Source organism: Mesoplodon densirostris, chromosome X (assembly GCF_025265405.1).
Source record: "Mesoplodon densirostris isolate mMesDen1 chromosome X, mMesDen1 primary haplotype, whole genome shotgun sequence".
In the NCBI taxonomy this organism is placed as follows: domain Eukaryota; kingdom Metazoa; phylum Chordata; class Mammalia; order Artiodactyla; family Ziphiidae; genus Mesoplodon; species Mesoplodon densirostris.
The window spans coordinates 90842522-90868164 of record NC_082681.1 but is presented as its reverse complement, the minus strand read 5'-3'; the positions used below and the strand labels follow the sequence as shown (position 1 = coordinate 90868164).

The following is a 25643-nucleotide window of genomic DNA, read 5'->3' as shown; positions in this document are numbered from 1 at the left end:
CATGGGCTCCAGGTGTGTGGGCTTCAGTAGTTGTGGCATGCAGATTCAGTAGTTGTGGCCCATGGGCTCTAGACTGCAGGCTCAGTAGTTGTGCTGCACAGGCTTAGTTGCTCTGCGGCATGTGGGATCTCCCCAGAATAGAGATCGAACCCGTGTCCTCTGCATTGGCAGGCGGATTCTTTTTTTTTAAACATCTTTATTGGAGTATAATTGCTTTACAATGGTGTGTTAGTTTCTTCTGTATAACAAAGTGAGTCAGCTATATTTATACATATATCCCCATATCCCCTCCCTCTTGCGTCTCCCTCCCACCCTCCCTATCCCACCCCTCTAGGTGGTCACAAAGCACCTAGCTGATATCCCTGGGCTATGTGGCTGCTTCCCACTAGATATTTTACATTTGGTAGTGTATATATGTCCATGCCACTCTCTCACTTCGTCCCAGCTTACCCTTCCCCCTCCCCATGTCCTCAAGTCCATTCTCAACGTTTGCGTCTTTATTCCTGCCCTGCCCCTAGGTTCTTCAGAACCATTAAAAAATTTTTTTAGATTCCATATATATGTGTTAGCATATGGTATTTGTTTTTCTCTTTCTGACTTACTTCACTCTGTATGGACTCTGGATGGACTCTAGGTCCATCCACCTCACTACAAATAACTCAATTTTGTTTCCTTTTATGGCTGAGTAATATTCCATTGTGTATATGTGCCACATCTTCTTTATCCATTAATCTGTCGATGGACACTTAGGTTGCTTCCATGTCCTGGCTATTGGAAATAGTGCTGCAATGAACATTGGGGTACATGAGTCTTTTTGAATTACAGTTTTCTCAGGGTATATGCCCAGTAGTGGGATTGCTGGGTCATATGGTGGTTCTATTTGTAGTTTTTTAAGGAACCTCCATACTATTCTCCATAGTGGCTGTATCAATTTACATTCCCACCAACAGTGCAAGAGGGTTCCCTTTTCTCCACACCCTCTCCAGCATTTATTGTTTGTAGATTTTTTGATGATGGCCATTCTGACCGGTGTGAGGTGATACCTCATTGCAGTTTTGATTTGCATTTCTCTAATGATTAATGATGTTGAGCATCCTTTCATGTGTTTGTTGGCAATCTGTATATCTTCTTTGGAGAAATGTATATTTAGGTCTTCTGCCCATTTTTGGATTGGGTTTTTTTTTTTAATATTGAGCTACATGAGCTGCTTACATATTTTGGAGATTAATCCTTTGTCAGTGGCTTCATTTGCAAATATTTTATCCCATTATAAGGGTTGTCTTTTTGTCTTGTTTATGGTTTCCTTTGCTGTGCAAAAGCTTTTAAGTTTCATTAGGTCCCATTTATTTATTTTTGTTTTTATTTCCATTTCTCTAGGAAGTGGGTAAAAAAGGATCTTGCTGTGATTTACATCATAGAGTGTTCTGCCTATGTTTTCCTCTAAGAGTTTGATAGTTTCTGGCCTTACATTTAGGTCTTTAATCCATTTTGAGTTTATTTTTGTATACGGTGTTAGGGAGTGTTCAAATTTCATTCTTTTACATGTAGCTGTCCAGTTTTCCCAGAACCACTTATTGAAGAGGCTGTCTTTCCTCCATTGTATATTCTTGCCTCCTTTATCAAAGATAAGGTGACGATATGTGCGTGGGTTTATCTCTGGGCTTTCTATTGTGTTCCATTGATCTATATTTCTGTTTTTGTGCCAGTACCATACTGTCTTGATTACTGTAGCTTTGTAGTATAGTCTGAAGTCAGGGAGCCTGATTCCTCCAGCTCCGTTTTTCTTTCTCAAGATTGTCTTGGCTATTTGGGGTCTTTTGTGTTTCCATACAAATTGTGATATTTTTTGTTCTAGTTCTGTGAAAAATGCCATTGGTAGTTTGATAGGGATTGCACTAAACCTGTAGATTGGCAGGTGAATTCTTAGCTAGTGCACCACCATGGAAGCCCCATGCCTGAGTTCTTGCAATTAGATACCAGCAGAGCCAGGCCCAGAATTCTAAAGCCTAGACAAGAACTCTTTCTTTCAATATACCATACTGACTTTCAACAATCTTCAGAAAACTAGAATCTCATTTAATTTTTTGTTTACCAATATTTCTTTTTATTATTGATAAAAACAATGTCTATCTAGAATAGCAGAAATAAGAAGGCAGATGGTTTTGTTAGCCTCATGAGTTCTGGAGCACAAGATGTCCAAATAGATGAAGGAAATCACTTACAGATGTCTTCATCAGTGAAAAGTTTCCTAATCTGAACATCACACTGTCTTTAAATTATTTAGTACTATTACACAGGCTAACTAAATCATTCTCATAGAAAAGATTCATGAAGTTCCTGTGACTGATTTACAAGTCAAAACTTACAAAGTGGGTCTAAAATGAATTTTAGTAAATGCAGTTGTGAAATTTAAGCACAGTAACACTTCCACAGATTTAATTAAATAAACATGTGAAAATATCTTGTACAATTGTTATGGTACTTTTTTTTAATTGTGAAAAGCTATAAAAAATGTAAAAGATAATGCAAGAAGCCTACATATAAACACTTTCTAAGTACTTTTCTTTATATTCTTTGAAACTCATAACAGGCCCGTGATATAGGTTCAGCAAGTATCATTCTATTTTGGGGATGGGAAGACTAGAATCCAGAAAGCAAACAGCTGAGGTTACATGCTGGGGTTAGAACCCAAGTATCCTGACTATTTGGTCAGTGCGCTTTCCATTGTACCATGCCAATCCATGTAACGAACTGGGAAAAGGATAAGAAAATTGCTTAATAAGGAGGAACATGATAATCTCAATGATTGCTTATGCATAGTCTGTCATTCTCTATGACCCTTGTGCTACTGAAGGCTTAGAGTCAAGGAGATTAAAAGTTAAATGGACATAGGGAACTATACTCAATATCCTGTGACAAACCATAATGGAAAGAATATGAAAAAGAATACACACACACACACACACACACACACACATATATATATATGGCTGAGTCACTTTGCTGTACAGAAAAATTAACACAACATTGTAAATCAAGTATACTTCAATAAAATTTAAAAACAAACAAACAAACAGAAAAAAATACAAGGGAAGTCTGAGAAAAACTGCCAAGAGGAGCTTAGAGACATGACACGTAAATATCAGGTGGTATCCTGGATGGGATCTTAGAACAGAAAAAGAATTTATGCAAAAACTAAGGAAATCAAAATAAAGTGTGGAATTTTGTTAATAAAAATTAAATGGAAACACAGTAGTGAAAACTGCTTAAGAAGAGTTTAATGAATTAAGTGGAACATATTCTCATATACAAAAGTGAACATATTCTCATATACAAAAGTGTTTTACAAGAATAATTTTTACTAATTTTGGGTAACCATGATGCACTAAAAGGACGTACCAATCTTGTTGGAATTCCTCCTTTTTTTTTGTTTTTGAATTCCTACTTTTTTAAGACTTAAAACCCAAGGACACACAAGTCAGCCTATAGTAAAAGTATCATTCTTTCCTGTTATCCCTCTGCACATTCATGCGATTCTCTGCCAACTCCAGTGAGCAAACAAATAGCACAACAATGTTGGGGAAGACTTTGGAGCTGAAGCCTTTATAGATTGTGTTCTTAACCTGGAAAAATGTCAGCAGGTAGGAATAAAAAGCAGACGATAGCCAGAAACATATACATATTAGTGCCAGCATTTCTGCCCACCCAACTAATCTGGAGGAGTATTTTTGTGCTCATTCCCCTTTAGTTTCTTTAAAAAAAAAATAGAGCTAAGGGCTTCCCTGGTGGTGCAGTGGTTGAGAGTCCGCCTGCCAATGCAGGGGACGCGGGTTCGTGCCCCGGTCCAGGAGGATCCTGCGTGCCGCGGAGCGGCTGGGCCCGTGAGCCGTGACTGCTGAGCCTGCGTGTCCGGGGCCTGTGCTCCGCAATGGAAGAGGCCACAACGGTGAGAGGCCCGCGTACCGCAAAAAAAAAAAAAAAAAAAAAAAAAAATAGAGCTAAGTTTGAATGTCATTCATTTAAGAACATTTCTGTACTAACGGAAAACCCAATGTCAGGAATCTTCTTGTGTACAAATCTGGTGGAACAAGTGATCTTATGCACTCAATTGGCAGGCAATGATGGCTGCTGCACTAGTGATACAGTTGCCAACAAGTAGAGGAAGAAATAACAAACCGAAACAAGTATTTATTTTTTTTTTATTGAAGTAACATTGATCTATAACATTATATAAGTTTCATGTGTACAACACTGTATGTCTACTTCTGTATACCCTACTGAATGTTATTCAGTGCCTAACTATTCCGTTAGGCACGTTTATTGATTGATAAATGTTAGGTACATTTATTGATTGATTTCATTTGAAAGTTATTCATATCATATTAAAGTTCAGAAACCAGAAATTACCCGACGAATGCACATTAAAAGAAGTACTCTTCAAATGTGTTTTATGATGGGTAGTAACATAACTTCAAAGGTGCTCTTTAATATTCATTTCTTATTGATGAAATGAGTAAAATCAGAGTTCAGTCCTTGGTGTTCTTTTTTGTTTTCCCCCAAGGTGATTCCTACATTCAGATAGTTCCAGCAATCACCCAACTGCAAATGTTTCCATCTCTTATCTCAAATCTTGATGTCTCTTCAGTCCAACCTCACAGCCAACTCCCAAATGTGTTTCTCCAATTCAGTGTCAATAAATTCTTCAATTAAATACACCTAGAGTCAAGCCTATCATGGTCTAAGCACGACAGTTTGCCTAAATCTTATATTTCTGATAAAGATACCATATTTTCTACAAACCACCCAGACTCAGACTCTTTGGATCTCTCAACAAACACACACATATCCAGTTTATACCATATCATGGCAAATCATCCTATACAGCATCTCCTGTCTGTTTTCACTTCCATACTTCTCTAAACTCTTAATCATCTCATATATGGACTGCCATGATGGCAATGATCTAAATAGATTCACTCCCTGGTTCTAGCCAAAACATTCTTCACATTGCCACCAGATTAGTACCAGTTAAGTGCTGTTTTCAGCATTTCATTCCTCTGCTCCAAAAAGCCCCCCAAACCCCAAACTTTAACAGTTTCTTAGTACTAACAATAGTGGGTTTTCAACTTGTTTCGGTGGCAAAGTCCTTGGTAGTCATGATTGTCTTTGCAGAACATGCAAACATAGATTATCTTATTTATTATCCTTGAACATCATATCATTTATTAAGCTTAAATACATAATAATGTGTTAGATTAAATATATTATCTTACATCAAACTATAGCATAGATAAGCTGTGGCAGTTGCCAAAAATTTAAAAAAAAGTGTGGGGAAAAAAACCTTCTAATGTAAACTCTCCATTTCACCCAACTGTTATATTCTTTCTCCCAAATACATCTTACATTTTACGATTTTCATGCCTTTATAACATGCAATTCTACCTACTGACAATACTCTTCACACTCCACTTCAATTTTAATCCGGTCCATTTACCTTTCAACACCAACTCAAATCCTACTTCCTGAATGAAACAGTCTCAGACCACTATCACCTTTGACGATCTCCCATTGCCTCCCTTCAATCCACTGAAGACAGGATGTCTGGTATTGGGAGGCAATGCAGTACAACAGTGAAGAGCCAACACTTTGGAGTCAGACAGATTTGCTTAACCCCACTAACTGTAGTCTCCTTGCCTATAAGGACAGAGTAACTTCTACCTACTTTAGAGATGTTTTGAGGATTGAGTTTATGTAATGCGATTATGTTTCAGGGCTCCCAAGACCACTCACAGATTTACTGATTCAATAGACGGTCTTACAGAACTCAGCATATAGTTGTGTTCATAGCCAAGTTTGTTACAGCAAAAGGATGCACATAGGATCAGCAAGGGAAAAATACACAGGGTTCTAGAGAAATTCATGCACAGACTTCCCTATGCTCTCTTTCTATTGTGAGGGAGCATTCTTGAGTATGCTCCTTTCTCTCAGCAACAAAAAATGGTAAGTTTCTGGTCAGGGAAGCCCAATAGAGACTCAGTGCCCAAGGTTTTTATTGGTGACTGGTCATGTAGGCACCTTTTGCCTAACATTTACCAAAATGCCAGACTCTAAGAAGGAAAACAGGTATTCAGCATAAATCACATTACTTGTACCAACAATCTAGGCAACGTGAGCTATACTTACCAGTTAGGGAAGAAAGGGAAACCAAGTTCCTGCACAGCAGCCAAGGTCCAACCTTAGAAACAGGCCTTTTTATAGATAGCAGTCTTGTGCCTGCTATGTTAACTCTTTTCTGCATAGTTTAGCACAGTGCTCATATTATAAGTTAACCGCATACCTAAATTGTAGATACCATTACATGCAATATCCTGCATCAGTTCATGTTTCTCACAAAATAGGTATACCTGTGTGTAGGGAAAGATGGACGTGGATCTGTGTATATATGTTAAGGCAGTGCTTCTTTAAATGTGTTCTGTGAAAAGTGGGTTCTCTGGTAAAACTGTTTTGGGACTTGTACATTTATTTCCTTTCTTGAAAATTCTCAATTCATATTAGCACATTAAAGGATCTAAGAGAGTCTACAGTGAAAAAATGGTTTTTATATGATTGACTCCAACATTTCCTATTTGACCATGCAACACCTATTAACTCCTTGCTGACAGCTTACAAAATGCTGTGCTAAGGCCAACAAATGTGTCCACCAATCTTGGCCAAATGGGGAAAATACGAAATGTGAGCAAGCTTTGAAAGACAGCTATTAGAACTAGAAATATGAAATCACTTGGTTCTGTGATAGTCAATGAAGTAATAAATCCACTAGAAGGTATGTGTGGAACACCCTACCTTTACAAACTTGGCTTCAGTGAATTCTTAAAAGAAAGAGAAAATGAAGATAATTTAGTTCCCATTTAGGGAAATAATATTTTCATATTAGGTCTGCTTAGGAATCAATCTAAACATTTTAATAAATAAGTTAATTTAATGGAAGTTTAATAGTTAGATACTGTCATTTCTATCTGCTAAAAAATAATTTCTGGCTTCTAGCATGACAGAGTGAGGAGGTTTTCAAACCCTCTCCCTCAAAAGCAGTAATAAAACTGGACAGAACTCTCAAAAACAACCATTTCAGCAATCTGGAATTAGCCCAAAGGCATACAACAGAATTGAAAGTGTTACTCATGAAAACTACTCAACTTTTAAGAACTGTGTAATCTGTGGCATTTTTTGCCCATGGCTGTTTCTGTTACCTTTGCACCAGCTCTTTTTGCCCAGCAATTCAACCACAGCAGGACAGGCTGAGAAAACAATAAGCTTTGCTACTGTTGCCATAGGTAACTCACTTGATTTGGAGCTTTAGAAGCAGTATCTCCATTAACCTGAGGTTAACAGGGAGACCTGGGAAGTGAGCCAACCATCGCAGGCTTGATCAATTCTCCACATATCTCAGGTTGACTGGAATATCATCACATGCACAGCATAAACTCGAGGGCCCAAACCATACACACATCACTGGCTGACAGAGCCTGAACATACAAGGAGGAAGCATGAGAAATCCTAGAGGAAAATGAAAGCTAGAAAATGGCCTCAAGTTTAAATGAGTTTCCCAGGCCAGGCCACACATAGATCCAGCAGCAGAAAGTGGAAGCCCTTCAAGCTTGAGGTGTTTAAAAGTGCAACCGCTGATCAATCTCTGGCTGACCAATAAGTAATGCAGATATAGGGGTCACTCCCAGGAAGTCAAGCTTAAAAATAAAAACTAGGGGGGAAAACTGAGCAGAGACATCAGCAGCTATACACTGCAGGACAAACGGGCTTAACATATTTAGTCTCTCCATAAAAGCTGGACAGAATACATGGAGCAGCAATCTGAGGATTGTGAAGAGTTAATAGTTGCAGGTGACTAGGGAATAAGACCAAAATTCAAAGTACCATTAAAATGGCAGTGAGTTTACCAATTTTTCCTATCTGGTATCCATGGCTAATCTAGAAGCAGGCACTGGGGTATTCAAAGAGAAATCTCCAGAGGAAATCCTCTACTTTTGGCATAAGAAATGGGAAAGGGAACTTCCAACATTCTCAAAATGTATAGAAATTCCTATTTTTTTCTTCTTTTCTCTGTACTCTCTCTCCTACCCCCAAGCAATCCTGTGGTGGGAGAGTCCCTGGAAGCTCATGGAAGCCAAACTCTGAGGGAGGGAACCCCTCCCTTCTGATCAGTGGCGTGAGTTATGGTTCCATGAGAGTGAAGACAATCACTGTTGCTTTACTGCTGTCTCTAATCTCCCAAAGCTTGGCCCTAAACATGTGCAAAGTGGTAGGTGTGCACAAGAGAGCGGAGTAACTAAAATCCCAGATTTCTGGCTGAGGAACAAAAAAAGGAGTCACTGGGAATCAGAAAGTACTGGAGGTACTGCAGGGAGGGAAGAACTGAGGAAAGTTATTTTTGAATTCCTGAATTTACTACTGAGCTCTGCATACATGAATCCAATCCTATTCAGCACACCAAAGACATGAAAACTGAACGAACAGACAACTTCCCAAGACTGAGACCCTCTAGGAGACCCACACGTGGGACAGGTCCAAAGAGCACCACAGAGGCAAAGCAAATGAACTGACATTACAACAACAGAACACAGAAGACAGGTTGGAACTCATAAGGTAAAAATAACTGGGTCAATTACCTCCTATAACAAAAATGTCAACATTCTACATAGGATTTTAAAAAGACACCAGAGTCCTAGAATATTCAAAATGTCCAGCATAAAATTCAGTATGACTTGGCATACACAGAACCAGGACAATTTCAACTCATATGGGAAAAGATAACCAATAGATACTAATTCAAGGACAATATAGATGTTGGAATTATCTGACAAAGACTCTAAAGCAGCTATTATTAAAATGCTCAAATAGGTAACCACAAAAACTACTGAACCCAATGACAAAATTGAAAATCTCAACAATGAAATAGAGAAGAACATAAATGAAATTTTAGAACCGAAAAATATACAACAACCAGAAAAACTCATCAAAAAACCTCCTTGGATGAACTCAATAGCAGAAGGGAGATGACAAAAGAAAATTCAATTTTTTCCCAGTTTTATTGAGATATAAGTGACATACAGTACTGTATAAGTTTAAGGCTTACAGCATAATGATTTGAATTACATACATCATGAAACAATTACCACAATAAGTTTAGTGAACATCCATCATCTCATATAGATACCAAATAAAAATTTTTTTCCTTGTGATAAGAACTCAGATTTACTCTCTTAAAAACTTTCATATATAACATACAGCAGTGTTAATTGTACTAATCATGTTGTACAGTACATCCCTAGTACTTATTTATCTTATAACTGCAAGTTTGTACCTTATGACCACCTTCGTCACCACACAAAGATACTATATTTTTGTATTTTTTTGGACTATATTTCTCATGCTGTACATTTCATCCCCGTGACTCATTTATTTTCTAACTGGAAGTTTGTACTTCTTAATTTCCCTCACCTATTTCACTCATTCCCACCATCCCCCAGAAAATTCAATTTAAACAACAGAGAAATAAGACGAAAAACAAACATGTAAAGAAACTAAGGGACCTATAGGACAATAGCAAAAAGTCTAAAATCTGTGTCATCAGAGTCCCAGAAGGAGAGTGAAAAAAAGAGCATGATAAGAAAAAAATACCTGATGAACTACTAGCTGAAAACTTGCTAAATTTGGCAAAGGGCATAAACCCACATATTCAAGAAGCTCAGTGAACTCAAAACAGAAATAAACACAAAGAAACGTATGCCTACATATGTAATTGCTGAAACTGAAACAGAAAAATTGCTGAAAATTAAAGAGAAGAAAAATTCTGAAAGCAACCAGAGAAAAACAATGCATTTTATACAGGAAAACAATGATTCAAATTTCTAGGGATTTCTCATCACAAACCATGGAAGCTAGAAAGAAGTGGCATAATATTTTCAAAATGCTAAAAGACGTTGTCAACCCAAAATTCTGTATACAGCAAAATTATCCTTCAGGAATGAAGGTGTCAAAAAAGACATTCTCAGATGAAAAAAAAGTTAAGAGAATTTGTCACCAACAGATCTGTTCTAAAAGAGACACTAAAGGAAGATCTTCAAACAGAGGGAAATTATAAGAGTAGGAAACATGAAAGAGCAGAAATGAAGGAAGACCAACAGAAATGGTAGATATCAGGGTAAATGTATTCTTTTCAGTTCTGAAACTCAAGCAAAATGAAAATTATAACACCGTGTGATATAGTTTTTCATATATGTAGATGGAATACTTAAGACAATTTATAGAAGGAAGAAATCTATATGGATGTAAGGTTTCTACATTCCTCTTAAAGTAGTAAAAGATTGATTTTAAGTAGACTGAAAAGTTATAATCCCTAGAACAACCACTTAAAATTGTACAAAGAAATAAAGAAAAAACATAATAGATAAATTAAAATGGAATACTAAAAGTACATTCAAATAAACCAAATGAAGGTAGGAAAGGAGAAGGAATAAAAAACAAACAGAAAACAGATTTAAAATATGGCAGACCAAAATCCAAACATATTGATCATTACATTCACTATAAATGGTTTTAAAATATTTGAAAGAGATTGCCAGAACGGATTTTTTTTTAATGTGACCATAAGCTGTCTGCAAGAAACTCACTTCAAATATAATAATATAGGCAGGTTAAAACCAAAAGGATGAAAAAGATACACCATGCAAACAATAACCAAAAGAAAGATGGAATGGGTATTTAATATCAAAGGAGACATCAAAGCAAGCAAAAATAACCAAGAATAAAGAGGGATATTACATAATGATAAAAGTCAATTCACCAAGAAGACATAACAATGCTGTGTCTGTAACTAACAAAATACCCTCAAAATACATGAGGCAAAAACTGACAGAATTGAAAAGAGAAAAAGACAAATCCATAATTACAGCTGGAGACTTCTACACTGTTCTCTCACTCAACAATAGAAGCATTGCATAGCAAATGAGCAAGGATATAAAATAATTGAACAATACTATTCAAACATCTAGATCTAACTGACATTTATAGAAAACTCTACTAAACAACAATAAGGTATACTTTATTTTCAAGTGCACATGAAACATTCACCTAAATAAACCATATCCTCGGTCATAAAACAAACCTGAACAAACTGAAAGTAATCAAAACAATTGGAAATATATCCTCTGATCATAATGAAATTGAAGTACAAATTAGTAACAGAGATAATAAGAAAAATCTCCAAACACTTGGAAATTAAACAACACAATTTACCAAATAAACCATAGAACAAAGAGGAAGTCTCAAGGGAAATAAGAAAATATTTGGAACTGAAAAAACCCCTACAATACAATATATCAAAACACAGAGGATCCTAGAGAGCAAAGAATAAACCTTAATGTGTGAAAAAATTTTGAATCATTTAGGAGGTCATAAAAATCCCAGGATGGAATGCATTTGTCAAAAAGTACAGAACTTTACAGCAAAAAGAGTCAACTTTAATGTATGAAATTTAAAAACATCATTTAGGAGGTCAGGGGATCCCAGGATGGAATGCAGAATGTGACAAAAGATTCTAATCATATTACAAATGTATGAAGGAATCTCACATAAAGGAGTTCAGGAACAAGTGCTGACCTACATAACTTTGTAAATGAGTGGCACCTATAATATTAAAGGCAAAAGAAACTATTCATAAGCACTGCATTCTAATTGATAAAGGTATTTCCCACTGGGGCATAAATTAACAAATCTGAAACCACTATACCTTATACTGGAATTGAACAATTAAATAAATAGATAGGGGATGGTGAGAGCCTCTCACTATTGGACTGGGAGTTTACAGATAAACAAGGGAAGAAGGCTATATAATCCATATGGTAATGGATTAGAGTCGGAGATACCAATATGAATGCATATTTACCTTAATATAGACACAGATGGTTACATATAGAAATATTCATAGACATGGATATATATCAGTTAGTATGCATAGATATATTTCCTTATCTGTCAGCTGAAAGGGCCTAGAAGCAATGACACCCCAGTAGCAATGAGCACACCAAGCACCCAGATCTTGGTTTCTAACCTAATCTCCAATAATATGAATTATGGTTCCTTGTGGAAATGGTGGCTTCTAGGAGCAGAAAGTATACAATATGAGCTTGGAGAATGTTCCACTGCCTGTGTAGGGAAGCAAAACTTGCCACCCCAAAATATCTCTTCAGCTTGTGGATTATTTCAAGGTAAAAATAATAAAGGCCCAAACGACTTGGGAAGAAACTTTGACTTCCCTCTCACTGCCTAAAATAATTTAGATAGAGGACCTGTTTCTATTATAGAGCTATCACCAGAGATATCTACAAAGAACAGGGCTAGGTGTGGTGGGGTAAACTGTAGGCAGAGCTAAAGATCAGAGTCCACTCTGTCCCACTGTCTCTGCATGGCCCAGCAAATATTTGCTTTTCCATCTTCATGTGAATTGCCTTCCTCCCCTTTGAAGTCCCCCAACATCTTCTTTTGTTGTTAGCTAAAGATGGTATTTAAGGTGAGGGGTTCAGTCATTTTGGTGAGTTACTCAGTTTTCCTGGGTCTCTCCCATGTATACATGTTTTTCATTAAATATTTTAATTTAATTTTATTTATTTTTTATACAGCAGGTTCTTATTAGTCATCAATTTTATACACATCAGTGTATACATGTCAATCCCAATCGCCCAGTTCAGCACACCACCATTCCTACCCCCCCGCGGCTTTACCCCTTGGTGTCCATACGTTTGTTCTCTACATCTGTGTCTCAACTTCTGCCCTGCAAATCGGTTCATCTGTACCATTTTTCTAGGTTCCACATACAGGAGTTAATATATTTGTTTTTCTCCTTCTGACTTACTTCACTCTGTATGACAGTCTCTAGATCCATCCACATCTGAACAAATGAACCAATTTCGTTCCTTTTCATGGCTGAGTAATATTCCATTGTATATAGGTACCACAACTTCTTTATCCATTCGTCTGTCGTTGGGCGTTTAGGTTGCTTCCATGACTTGGCTATTGTAAATAGTGCTGCAATGAACATTGGGGTGCATGTGTCTTTTTGAATTATGGGTTTCTCTGGGTATATGCCTAGTAGTGGAATTTCTGGATCATATGGTAATTCTATTTTTAGTTTTTGAAGGAACCTCCATACTGTTCTCAATAGTGGCTGTATCCATTTACATTCCCACCAACAGTGCAAGAGCGTTCCCTGTTCTCCACACCCTCTCCAGCATTTGTTGTTTGTAGATTTTCCGATGATGCCCATTCTAACTGGTGTGAAGTGATACCTCATTGTAGTTTTGATTTGCATTTCTCTGATAATTAGTGATGTTGAGCAGCTTTTCATGTGCTTCTTGGCCTTCTGTATGTCTTCTTTGGAGAAATGTCTATTTAGGTCTTCTGTTCCTTTTTTGGATTGGGTTGTTTTTTTTTAATATTGAGCTGCATGAGCTCTTTATATATTTTGGATATTAATCCTTTGTCCGTTGATTCGTTTGCACATATTTTCTCCCATTCCGAGGGTTGTCTTTTCATCTTCTTTATGGTTTCCCTTGCTGTGCAAAAGCTTTTAAGTTTCATTAGGTCCCATTTGTTTATTTTTGTTTTTATTTCCATTACTCTAGGAGGTGGATCAAAAAAGATCTTGCTGTGATTTATCTCAAAGCGTGTTCTTCCTATGTTTTCCTCTAAGAGTTTTATACTATCCGGTCTTACATTTAGGTCTTGAATCCATTTTGAGTTTATTTTTGTGTATGGTGTTAGGGAGTGTTCTAATTTCATTCTTTTACATGTAGCTGTCCAGTTTTCCCAGCACCACTTATTAAAGAGACTGTCTTTTCTCCATTGTATATCCTTGCCTCCTTTGTCATAGATGAGTTGAACTTAGGTGCCTGGGTTTATCTCTGGGCTTTCTTTCTTGTTCCATTGATCTATGTTTCCGTTTTTGTGCCAGTACCATATTGTCTTCATAACTGTAGCTTTGTAGTATAGTCTGAAGTCAGGGAGTCTGATTCCTCCTGCTCCATTTTTTTCCCTCAAGACTGCTTTGGCTATTTGGGGTCTTTTGTGTCTCCATACAAATTTTAAGATTTTTTCTTCTAGTTCTGTAAAAAATGCCACTGGCAACTTGATAGGGATTGCATTGAATCTGTAGATTGCTTTGGATAGTATAGTCATTTTCACAGTACTGATTCTTCCAATCCAAGAACATGGTATACCTCTCCATCTGTTGGTATCATCTTTAATTTCTTTCATCAATGTCTTATAGTTTTCTGCATACAAGTCTTTTGTCTCCCTAGGTAGGTTTATTCCTACGTATTTTATTCTTTTTGTTGCAGTGGTAAATGGGAGTGTTTCCTTAATTTCCCTTTCAGATTGTTCATCATTAGGGTACAGGAATGCAAGAGATTTCTGTGCATTAATATTTTATATTGCAACTTTACCAAATTCAATAATTAGCTGTAGTAGTTTCCTGGTGGCATTTTTAGGATTCTCTATGTATAGTATCATGTCATCTGCAAACAGTGACAGCTTTACTTCTTCTTTTCCAATTTGTATTCCTTTTATTTCTTTTTCTTCTCTGACTGCTGTGGCTAGGACTTCCAAAACTATGTGAGTAATAGTGGTGAGAGTGGACATCCTTGTCTTGTTCCTGATCTTAGAGGAAATTCTTTCAGTTTTTCACCATTGAGAATGATGTTTGCTGTGGGTTTGTTGTATACGGCCTTTATTATGTTGAGGTAGGTTCCCTCTATGCCCACTTTCTGGAGAGTTTCTATCATAAATGGGTGTTGAATTTTGTGAAAAGTTTTTTCTGCATCTATTGAGATGACCATAAGGTTTTTAGTCTTCAGTTTGTTAATATGGTGTATAACATTGATTGATTTGTGTATACTGAAGAATCCTTGCATCCCTGGGATAACTCCCACTTGATCATGGAGTATGATCCTTTTAATGTGTTGTTGGAATCTGTTTGCTAGTATTTTGTTGAGAACTTTTGCATCTATGTCCATCAGTGATATTGCTCTATAATTTCCTTTTTTCTAGTATATTGGCCTGGTTTTGGTATCAGGGTAACGGTGGCCTCGTAGAATGAGTTTGGGAGTGTTCCTTCCTCTGCAATGTTTTGGAACAGTTTGAGAAGGATGGGTGTTAGCTCTTCTGTAAATGTTTGACAGAATTTACCTGTGAAGCCATATGGTCCTGGACTTTTGTTTGTTGGAAGATTTTTTTTCTTTGCGGTACACTGGCCTCTCACTGTTGTGGTGTGTCCCATTGCGGAGCACACACTGCAGACGCGCAGGCTCAGTGGCCATGGCTCACGGGCCCAGCTTCTCCGCAGCATGTGGGATCCTCCCAGACAGGGGCATGAATCCATGTCCCCTGCATCGGCAGGCAGACCCCCAACCACTGAGCCACCTGGGAAGCTCTGCTGGAAGATTTTTAATCACAGTTTCAGTTCCATTACTTATGATTGGTCTGTTCATATCTTCTATTTCTTCCTGGTTCAGCCTTGTAAGGTTATACCTTTCTAAGAATTTGTCCATTTCTTCCAGGTTGTCCATTTTATTGGCATACTGTTGCTTGTAGTAGTCTCTTAGGATGCTTTGTATTTCTGCGGTGTCTGTTGTTACTTCTCCTTTTTCATTTCTAATTATATTGATTTGAGTCCTCTCCCTCTTTTTCCTGATGAGTCTGGCTAATGGCTTATCAATTTTGTTTGTCTTCTCAAAGAACCAGCTTTTAGTTTTATTGATCTTTGCTATTGTTTTCTTTGTTTCTATTTCATTTATTTCTGCTCTGATCTTTCCTTCTGTTAACTTTGGGTTTTGTTTGTTCTTCTTTCTCTAGTTCCTTTAGGTGTAAGGTTACATTGTTTATTTGAGATTTTTCCTGTTTCTTGAGGTAGGCTTGTATAGCTATAAACTTCCCTCTTAGAACTGCTTTTGCTGCATCCCATAGGTTTTGGATCATCGTGTTTTCATTGTCATTTGTCTCTAGGTATTTTTTGATTTCCTCTTTGATTTCTTCAGTGATCTCTTGGTTATTTAGTACTGTACTGTTTAGCCTCCATGTGTTTGTGTTTTTTACGTTTTTTCCCTGTAATTCATTTCTAGTCTCATAGCGTTGTGGTCAGAAAAGATGCTTGACAAGATTTCAATTTTCTTTCTTTTTTTTTTTTTTTGTGGTATGCGGGCCTCTCACTGTTGTGGCCCCTCCCGTTGTGGAGCACAGGATCCGGACATGCAGGCTCAGCGGCCATGGCTCACGGGCCCAGCCGCTCTGCAGCATGTGGTATCTTCCCGGACAGGGGCACGAACCCGCATCCCCTGCATCGGCAGGCGGACTCTCAACCACTGCGCCACCAGGGAAGCCCCAAGATTTCAATTTTCTTAGATTTACTGAGGCTTGATTTGTGACCCAAGATGTGATCTATCCTGGGGACTGTTCCGTGCGCACTTGGGAAGAAAGTGTAATCTGCTGTTTTTGGACGGAATGTCCTATAGATATCAATTAAATCTATCTGGTTTATTGTGTCATTTAAAGCTTGTGTTTCCTTATTTCTTTTCACTTTGGATGATCTGTCCATTGTTGTAAGTGAGGTGTTAAAGTCTCCCACTATTATTGTGTTACCACCAATATCCTCTTTTACAGCTGTTAGCAGTTGCCTTATGTATTGAGATGCTCCTATGTTGGGTGCATATATATTTATAATTGTTATATCTTCTTAGATTGATCCCTTGATCATTATGTAGTGTCCTTCCTTGTCTCCTGTAACATTCTTTATTTTAAACTCTATTTTATCTGATATGAGTATTGCTACTCCAGCTTTCTTTTGATTTCCATTTACATGGAATATATTTTTCCATCCCCTCACTTTCAGTCTGTATGTGTCCCTAGGTCTGAAGTGGCTCACTTGTAGACAGCATATATATGGGTCTTTTTTTTTTTTTTTTTGCAGTATGTGGGCCTCTCACCATTGTGGCCTCTCCCATTGTGGAGCACAGGCTCTGGACACACAGGCTCAGTGGTCATGGCTCACAGGCCCAGCCGCTCCATGGCATGTGGGATCTTCCCGGACCAGGGCACGAACCCATGTCCCCTGCATCGGCAGGCGGACTCTCAACCACTGCGCCACCAGGGAAGCCCTGGGTCTTGTTTTTGTATCCATTCAGCAAGCCTGTGTCTTTTGGTTGGAGCATTTAATCCAGTCACGTTTAAGGTATCGATATGTATGTTCCTATGACAATTTTCTTATTGTTTTGGGTTTGTTTTTATAGGTCCTTTTCTTCTCTTGTGTTTCCCACTTAGAGAAATTCCTTTAGCATTTGTTGTACAGCTGGTTTGGTGGTGCTGAATTCTGTTAGCTTTTGCTTGTCTGTAAAGCTTTTGATTTCTCCATCGAATCTGAATGAGATCCTTGCTGGGTAGAGTAATCTTGGTTGTACGTTCTTCCCTTTCATTACTTTAAGTATATCATGCCACTCCCTTCTGGCTTGTAGAATTTCTGCTGAGAAATCAGCTGTTAATCTTATGGGAGTTCCCTGTATGTTATATGTCATTTTTCCCTTGCTGATTTCAATCATTTTTCTTTGTCTTTAATTTTTGCCAATTTGATTACTATGTGTCTCGGTATGTTTCTCCTTGGGTTTTTCCTGTATGGGACTCGCTGTGCTTCCTGGACTTGGGTGGCTATTTCCTTTCCCATGTTAGGGAAGGTTTCGACTATAATCTCTTCAAATATTTTCTCTGGTCCTTTGTCTCTCTCTTCTCCTTCTGGGACCTCTATAATGTGAATGTTGTTGTGTTTAATGTTGTCCCAGAGGTCTCTTAGGCTGTCTTCATTTCTTTTCATTCTTTTTTCTTTAGTCTGTTCCACAGCAGTGAATTCCACCATTCTGTCTTCCAGGTCACTTATCCGTTCTTCTGCCTCAGTTATTCTGCTATTGATTCTTTCTAGTGTAGCTTTCATTTCAGTTATTGCATTGTTCATCTCTGTTTGTTTGTTGTTTAATTCTTCTAGGTCTTTGTTAAACATTTCTTGCATCTTCTCGATCTTTGTCTCCATTCGTTTTCCGAGGTCCTGGATCATCTTCACTATCATTGTTCTGAATTCATTTTCTGGAAGGTTGCCTATTTCCACATCACTTAGTTGTTTTTCTGGGGTTTTATCTTGTTCCTTCATCTGGTACATAGCCCTCTGCCTTTTCATCTTGTCTATCTTTCTGTGCATGTCTCCCATGTATACATGTTATTAAACTTTTGTTTGATTTTCTCCTATTAATTTGTTTCATGTTAATTTAATTCTTAGACCAGCCACAGGAACCTAGAAGGATAGAGGAAAATTTCTTCCTGCCCAGCACCGGTAAGTAAAGATGTGTTCAAAAACAAAATTCTTCAAAATAACTGACCGGTACTCCTCAAAATTGTCAGGGTCATCAAAAACAAGGAAATTCTGAGAAACTGTTGAAGCCAAAAGGAGCCTAGGAGACATGACTGCTAAATATAATGTGGTGTCCTGGATGTGATCCTGGGACAGAAAAAGGATATAAAGTAAAAACTAAGGAAATCAGAGTAAAATGTATATTTTGATTAACAATCATGTATCTAGATTGGTTTATTAGCTGTGATAAATGTACCACAGTAATGTATAAGATGTTAATAATTGGGGAAACTGGGCGTGAGATATATGGAAATGTTCTGTACTATCTTAATAATTTTTGTGTAAATCTAAAAATACCCCTGCAAAATAAAGCTTAATTTTTAAAAATCTTAGTAGATGCAGCCAAAGTATGGCTCATAAGGAAAATTTATAGCACTAAATGCTTGTATTACAAAAAGAAAGGTCTCACATCAAAAATCTAAGCTTCCATTTTAAGACACCAGAAAAAGAGCAAAATAAAAACAAGGCATGTAGAAGGAAAGAAGTAATAAAGATAATAGCAGAAGTCAATGAAATTTAAAATTGGAAAACAACAGAGAAAATCAATAAAAGTACAAACGGATCTTTGAAAAGATCAATAAAATTGATGAACATCTACAAGACTGACAAAGAAAAACAACAATGCAAATTACAGATATCAGGAATTAAAGAAGTGATAATACTACAGATATCCAAGATATTAAGAAGATAATAATGAACAACTCTAAACACAAAGATTCAGCAATGTAGATGAAATGGATTAAGTTCTCAAAATCCACAAGCTACCAAAACTTAGCCAACACGAAATTTATAACCTGCATAATCCTATAACTACTATTCAAGAATTGGAATTTGCAGTTAAAAACCTCTAAAAAAATAAATATCTGAGCCCACATGGTTTCACTGGAAAATTCTTCTAGACATATAACGAAGAAATGATACAAATTCAACACAAACTTTTTCAGAAAATAGAAAAAGAGGGAGGAGAATGCCTTCAAAAAATGCAGCAAAAGGACCTAGATGAACTTGCTCTTAAGACAATGAAAATATGGGCAAAACAACTAAAACCAACCATTTCAGAACTCTGATAATTATCCAAAGACAAAGAACAATATAAAAATCATTAACCCAGGACAAACTACTGAGGTCTGTGACATTTTTAACTTGTCGTAATTCCCATACCTCTTTCACCCCAGCTCAGTGTTGTTGTAGCCAAAAGCCAGGAACACTGCAGACAATGGAAAAAACAGACCTCTTTTTGAGCTCCCTTAAAAGCACTATCCCCAGAGCACAGTCAGTATTTTGTCTGAACTCGAAACAACCTGGGAAAACCTCTATTCTTAGTGTGGTGGATATTTGATCTCACTCAGAGTTCAGCTCAGCCCAGCCAGACATGGGTATGAGGGGCGGGGAGAGGTAGGGGGCTATCTCCAGAGCATTACTGAAACAACAGGAAAGTGCTGGCAACAAATCAGATGCTTAAGGCTATGATTTCAGTCTGGGCAAATAAGATCCTGGTCTAGAATTTAAAAACAATGTTAGGACAACTAAATGACTATAGGAGATTTCGAAAACCTCTGACATATTCCTGGGAATATAAATCTCTGCCATGCCAGGAAAGACCTGAAAAAGGAGAATGGACTAGTCATTCAATTCTGGCTGGATTTGAGTTCCTGGGCAAGCAGGAAGTAAATTCAAAGGATATCTTGCAAACTGAAGCCTGAAGGTGTGCCTTCTCACAGAGATTTTCATGACAACGACGACCAGACAAGGCATTTAATAAAATATTCTGACCAATTATTGGTTCCCCACTAACTGTACTGGCTCAGGTGTGAGCCCTAGCATACCAGGCATTAAAAATTTTGTTTAGAAATTTTTTTTACCTAGCAAAGAACTCAATGGCTAGCAAGTAACTCAGGGAATACAGAATTAGTGAAGGAAAATCACTAAACAAATAAACAGAGAGACCTTCAAGATGGCAGAGGAGTAAGATGTGGAGATCACCTTCCTCCCCACAAATACATCAGAAATACATCTACATGAGGAACAACTCCTACAGAACACCTACTGAACACTGGCAGAAGACCTCAGACTTCCCAAAAGGCAAGAAACTCCCCACGTACCTGAGTAGGGCAAAAGAAAAAAGAAAAAACAGAGACAAAAGGGACAGGGCCTGCACCACTGGGAGGGAGCTGTGAAGGAAGATAAGTTTCCACACACTAGGAAGCCCCTTCACTGGTGGAGATGGGGGGTGGCGGGGGGGAAGCTTCCGAGCCATGGAGGAGAGCACAGCAATAGGGGTGCAGAGGGCAAAGCAGAGAGATTCTCGCACAGAGGATCAGTGCCTACCAGCACTCACCAGCCTGACAGGCTTCTCTGCTCACCCACTGGGGCGGGGGTGGGGGTGGGAGCTGGGAGCTGAGGCTCTGGCTTCGGAGGTCAGATCCCAGGGAGAGAACTGGGGTTGGCTGCATGAACAGCCTGAAGGGGACTAGTGCGCCACAGCTAGCCGGCACGGAGCCAGCAGATTAAATCTCCACAATCAACTCGATGTACCCTGGATCTCTGGAATACCTGAAAGGAAAACGAATCATCCCAAAATTGAGGCGGGGGATTTTGGAAGCAACTGTAGACTTCGGGTTTCCATTCTGCATGTAATATGTTTCTGGTTTTACGTTTATTTTAGCTTAATATTTAGAGCTTATTACCATTGGTAGATTTGTTTATTGATTTGGTTGCTCTCTTCCTTTTTTTATTTTGTAATATATAGAAATATATATTGTTTTCCTTTTTCTGTTTCTGTGAGTGTGTATGTATATATTTCTTTGATTTTGTCTGTATAGCTTTGCTTTTACCATTTGTGCTAGGGTTCTGTCTGCCCTTTTTTTTTTTTTTTTTAAGCATAGTTTTTAGCGCTTGTTTTCATTGGCGGATGTGTTTAATGGTTCGGTTGCTCTTTCTTTCTTTCCTTTTTTTATGAATTAAAAACTTTTTTATTTGTAATAATATATATTTTTTCTTTTAATGCCTTTATTTTATTTTATTATTTTTTTCTTTCTTCATTTTCTGTCCTCCCTTTTCCTCTGAGCCGTGTGGTTGACAGGGTCTTGGTGCTCCAGCCGGGTGTCAGGCCTGTGCCTCTGAGATGGGAGAGCAGAGTTCAGGACATTGGTCCACCAAAGACGTCCCGGCTCCACATAATATCAAATGGTGAAAGCTCTCCCAGAGATCTACATCTCAACGCTAAGACCCAGCTCCACTCAATGACCAGCAAGCTACAGTGCTGGACACCCTGTGCCAAAAAACTAGCAAGACAGGAACACAACCCCACCCATTAGCAGAGAGGTTGCCTAAAATCATAATAAGGTAATAGACACCCCAAAACACACCACCAGACGTGGTCCTGCCCACCAGAAAAACAAGATCCAGCCTCATCCACCAGAACGGAGGCACCAGTCCCCTCCACCAGGAAGCCTACACAACCCACTGAATCAACCTTAGCCACTGGGGGCAGACACCAAAAACAACAGTAACTATGAACCTGCAGCCTGTGAAAAGGAGACCCAAACACAGTAAGTTAAGCAAAATGAGAAGACACAGAAACACACAGCAGATGAAGGACCAAGGTACATATATTAAATGGAAAAAATACTAAAAGCAACAAGGGAAAAACAACAAATAACACACAAGGGAATCCCCATAATGTTAACAGCTGATCTTTCAGCAGAAACTCTGCAAGCCAAAAGAGAGTGGCAGGACATACTTAAAGTGATGAAGGGGAAAACCCTACAACCAAGATTACTCTACCCAGCGAGGATCTCATTCAGATTCGATGGAGAAATTAAAACCCTTACAGACAAGCAAAATCTAAGAGAATTCAGCACCAGCAAAACAGTTGTGCAACAAATGCTAAAGGAACTTCTCTAGGCAGGAAACACAAGAAAAGGAAAAGACCTACAATAACAAACTGAAAACACGAACATACATATCGATAACTGCCTTAAATGTAAATTGATTAGATGCTCCAACCGAAAGACACAGACCGCCTGAATGGATACAAAAACAAGACCCATATATATGCTGCCTACAAGAGACCCACTTCAGACCTAGGGACACATACAGACTGAAAGTGAGGGGATGGAAAATTATATTCCATGCAAATGGAAATCAAAAGACAGCTGGAGTAGCAATTCTAATATCAGACAAAATACACTTTAAAATAAAGACTATTACAAGAGACACAGAATGACACTACATAATGATCAAAGCATCAATCCAAGAAGAAGATATAACACTTGTACATATTTATGCACCCAACATAGGAGCACCTCAATATATAAGGCAAATGCTAACAGCCATAAAAGGGGAAATCAACAGTAACACAATCACAGCAGGGGACTTTAACACCCCACTGTCACCAATGGACACATCATACAAAATGAAAATCAATAAGGAAACACAAGCTTTAAATGATACATTAAATGATAGACTCAATTGATATTTATAGGACATTCCATCCAAAAACAACAGAATACACTTTCTTCTCAAGTGCTTATGGAACATTCTCCAGGATAGATCATATTTTGGGTAACAAATCAAGCCTTGGTAAATTTAAGATTGAAATAGTATCAAGTAACATTTCCGACCACAACACTATGAGACTAGATATCAACGACAGGAAAAAATCAGTACAAAAAACAAACAAATGGAGGCTAAACAATACACTACTAAATAACCAAGAGATCACTGAAGAAATCAAAGAGAAAATCAAAAAATACCTAGAAAAAAATGACAATGAAAACACGACGACCTAAAACCTATGGGATGCAGCAAAAGCAGTTCCAAGACGGAAGTTTATAGCAATACAATCTTACCTCAAGAAACATCTCAAATAAACAACTTAACCTTATACCTAAAGCAATTAGAGAAAGGGGAAGAAAAAAACCCCAAAGTTAGCAGAAGGAAAGAAATCATAAAGATCAGATCAGATCAGAAAGAAATGAAAAAGAAATGAAGGAAACAATAGCAAAGATCAATAAAACTAAAAGCTGGTTCCTTGAGAAGATAAACAAAATTGATAAACCATTAGCCAGACTCATCAAGAAAAAAAGGGAGAAGACGCAAATCAATAGAATTACAAATGAAAAAGGAGAAGTAACAACTGACACTGCAGACATACAAAGAATCATGAGAGATTACTACAAGCACCTATATGCCAATAAATGGACAACCTGGAAGAAATGGACAAATTCCTGGAAAACCATAATCTTCCGAGACTGAACCAGAAAGAAACAGAAAATATAAACAGACCAATCAGAAGCACTGAAATTGAGACTGTGATTAAAAGATCTTCCAAGAAACAAAAGCCCAGGAGGACTAGATGGCTTCACAGGAGAATTCTATCAAACATTTAGAGAAGAGCAAACACCTACCCTTCTCAAATTCTTCCAAAATATAGCAGACTTAGGAACACTCCCAAACTCATTCTACGAGGCCACCATCTCCCTGATGCCAAAATCAGACACAGATGTCACAAAGGAAGAAAACTACAGGCCAATATTACTGATGAACATAGATGCAAAAATCCTGAACAAAATACTAGTAAACAGATTCCAGCAGCACATTAAAAGGATCATATACTGTGATCAAGTGGGGTTTAGCCCCAGAATGCAAGTATTCTTCAATATATGCAAATCAATCAATGTGATACAGCATTTTAACAAACTGAAGGAGAAAAACCATATGATCATCTTAATAGATGGAGGAAAAGCTTTTGACAAAATTCAACACCAATTTATGATACAAGCCCTCCAGAAAGTAGGCATAGAGGGAACTTACCTCAACATAACAAACGCCATGTATGACAAACCTACAGCTAACATCGTTCTCAATGGTGAAAAACTGAAACCATTTCCAGTAAGATCAGGAACAAGACAAGGTTGCACATTATTATTCAACGTAGTTTTGGAAGTTTTAGCCACAGCAATCAGAGAAGAAAAAGAAATAAAAGGAATCCAAATCGAAAAGAAGTAAAATTGTTACTGATTGCAGGTGACAGGACACCATACATAGAGAATCCTAAAGATGCTACCAAAAAACTACTAGAGCTAATCAATGAATTTGGTAAAGTGGCAGGATGCAAAATTAATGCACAGAAATCTCTTCCATTCCTACACACTACTGATGAAGAATCTGAAAGAGAAATTAAGGAAACACTCCTATTTACCACTGCAACAAAAAGAATAAAATACCTAGGAATCAACCTACCTAAGGAGACAAAACACTTGTATGCAGAAAACTATAAGGCACTGATGAAAGAAATTAAAGATGATACAAATAGATGGAGAGATATACCATCTTCTTGGATTGGAAGAATCAACATTGTGAAAATGACTCTAGTACCCAAAGCAATCTAAAGATTTAATGCACTCCCTAACAAACTACCAATGGCATTTTTCACAGAACTAGAAAAAAAAAACTTCACAATTTTTGTGGAAACACAAAAGACCCCGAATAGCCAAAGCAATCTTCAGAAAGAAAAACAGAGCTGGAGGAATCAGGCTCCATGACTTCAGACTATAAAACAAAGCTACAGTAATCAAGACAGTATGGTACTGGCACAAAAACAGAAATATAGATCAATGCAACACGATAGAAAGCCCAGAGGTAAAGCCACGCACATATGGTCACCTTATCTTTGAAAAGGAGGCAAGAATACAGTGAAGAAAAGACAGCCTCTTCAATAAGTGGTGCTGGAAAAACTGGACAGCTACATGTAAAGGAATGAAATTAGAACACTCCCTAATACCATACACAAAAATAAGCTCAAAATGGATTAAAGACCTAAATGGAAGGCCAGACACTATCAAACTCTTAGAGGGAAACATAGGCAGAACACTCTATGACATAAATCACAGCAAGATCCTTTTTGACCCACCTCCTAGAGAAATGGAAATAAAAACAAAGTAAACAAATGGTACCTAATGAAACTTAAAAGCTTTTGCACAGCAAAGGAAAACATAAACAAGACGAAAAGACAACCCTCAGAATGGGAGAAAATATTTGCAAATGAAGCAACTGACAACGGATTAATCTCCAAAACATACAAGCAACTCACGCAGCTCAATATCAAAAAAAGAAACAACCCAAT

At 37.7% G+C, this 25643-nt stretch overlaps 1 protein-coding gene across 1 annotated transcript in view; it reads right to left on the bottom strand.

The window, feature by feature from the left end:
* WNK3 (WNK lysine deficient protein kinase 3) overlaps positions 1–25643 on the bottom strand; it is a 134665-nt gene that overhangs the window by 5133 nt on the left and 103889 nt on the right. The gene's annotated exons all lie outside the window — the stretch shown is intronic.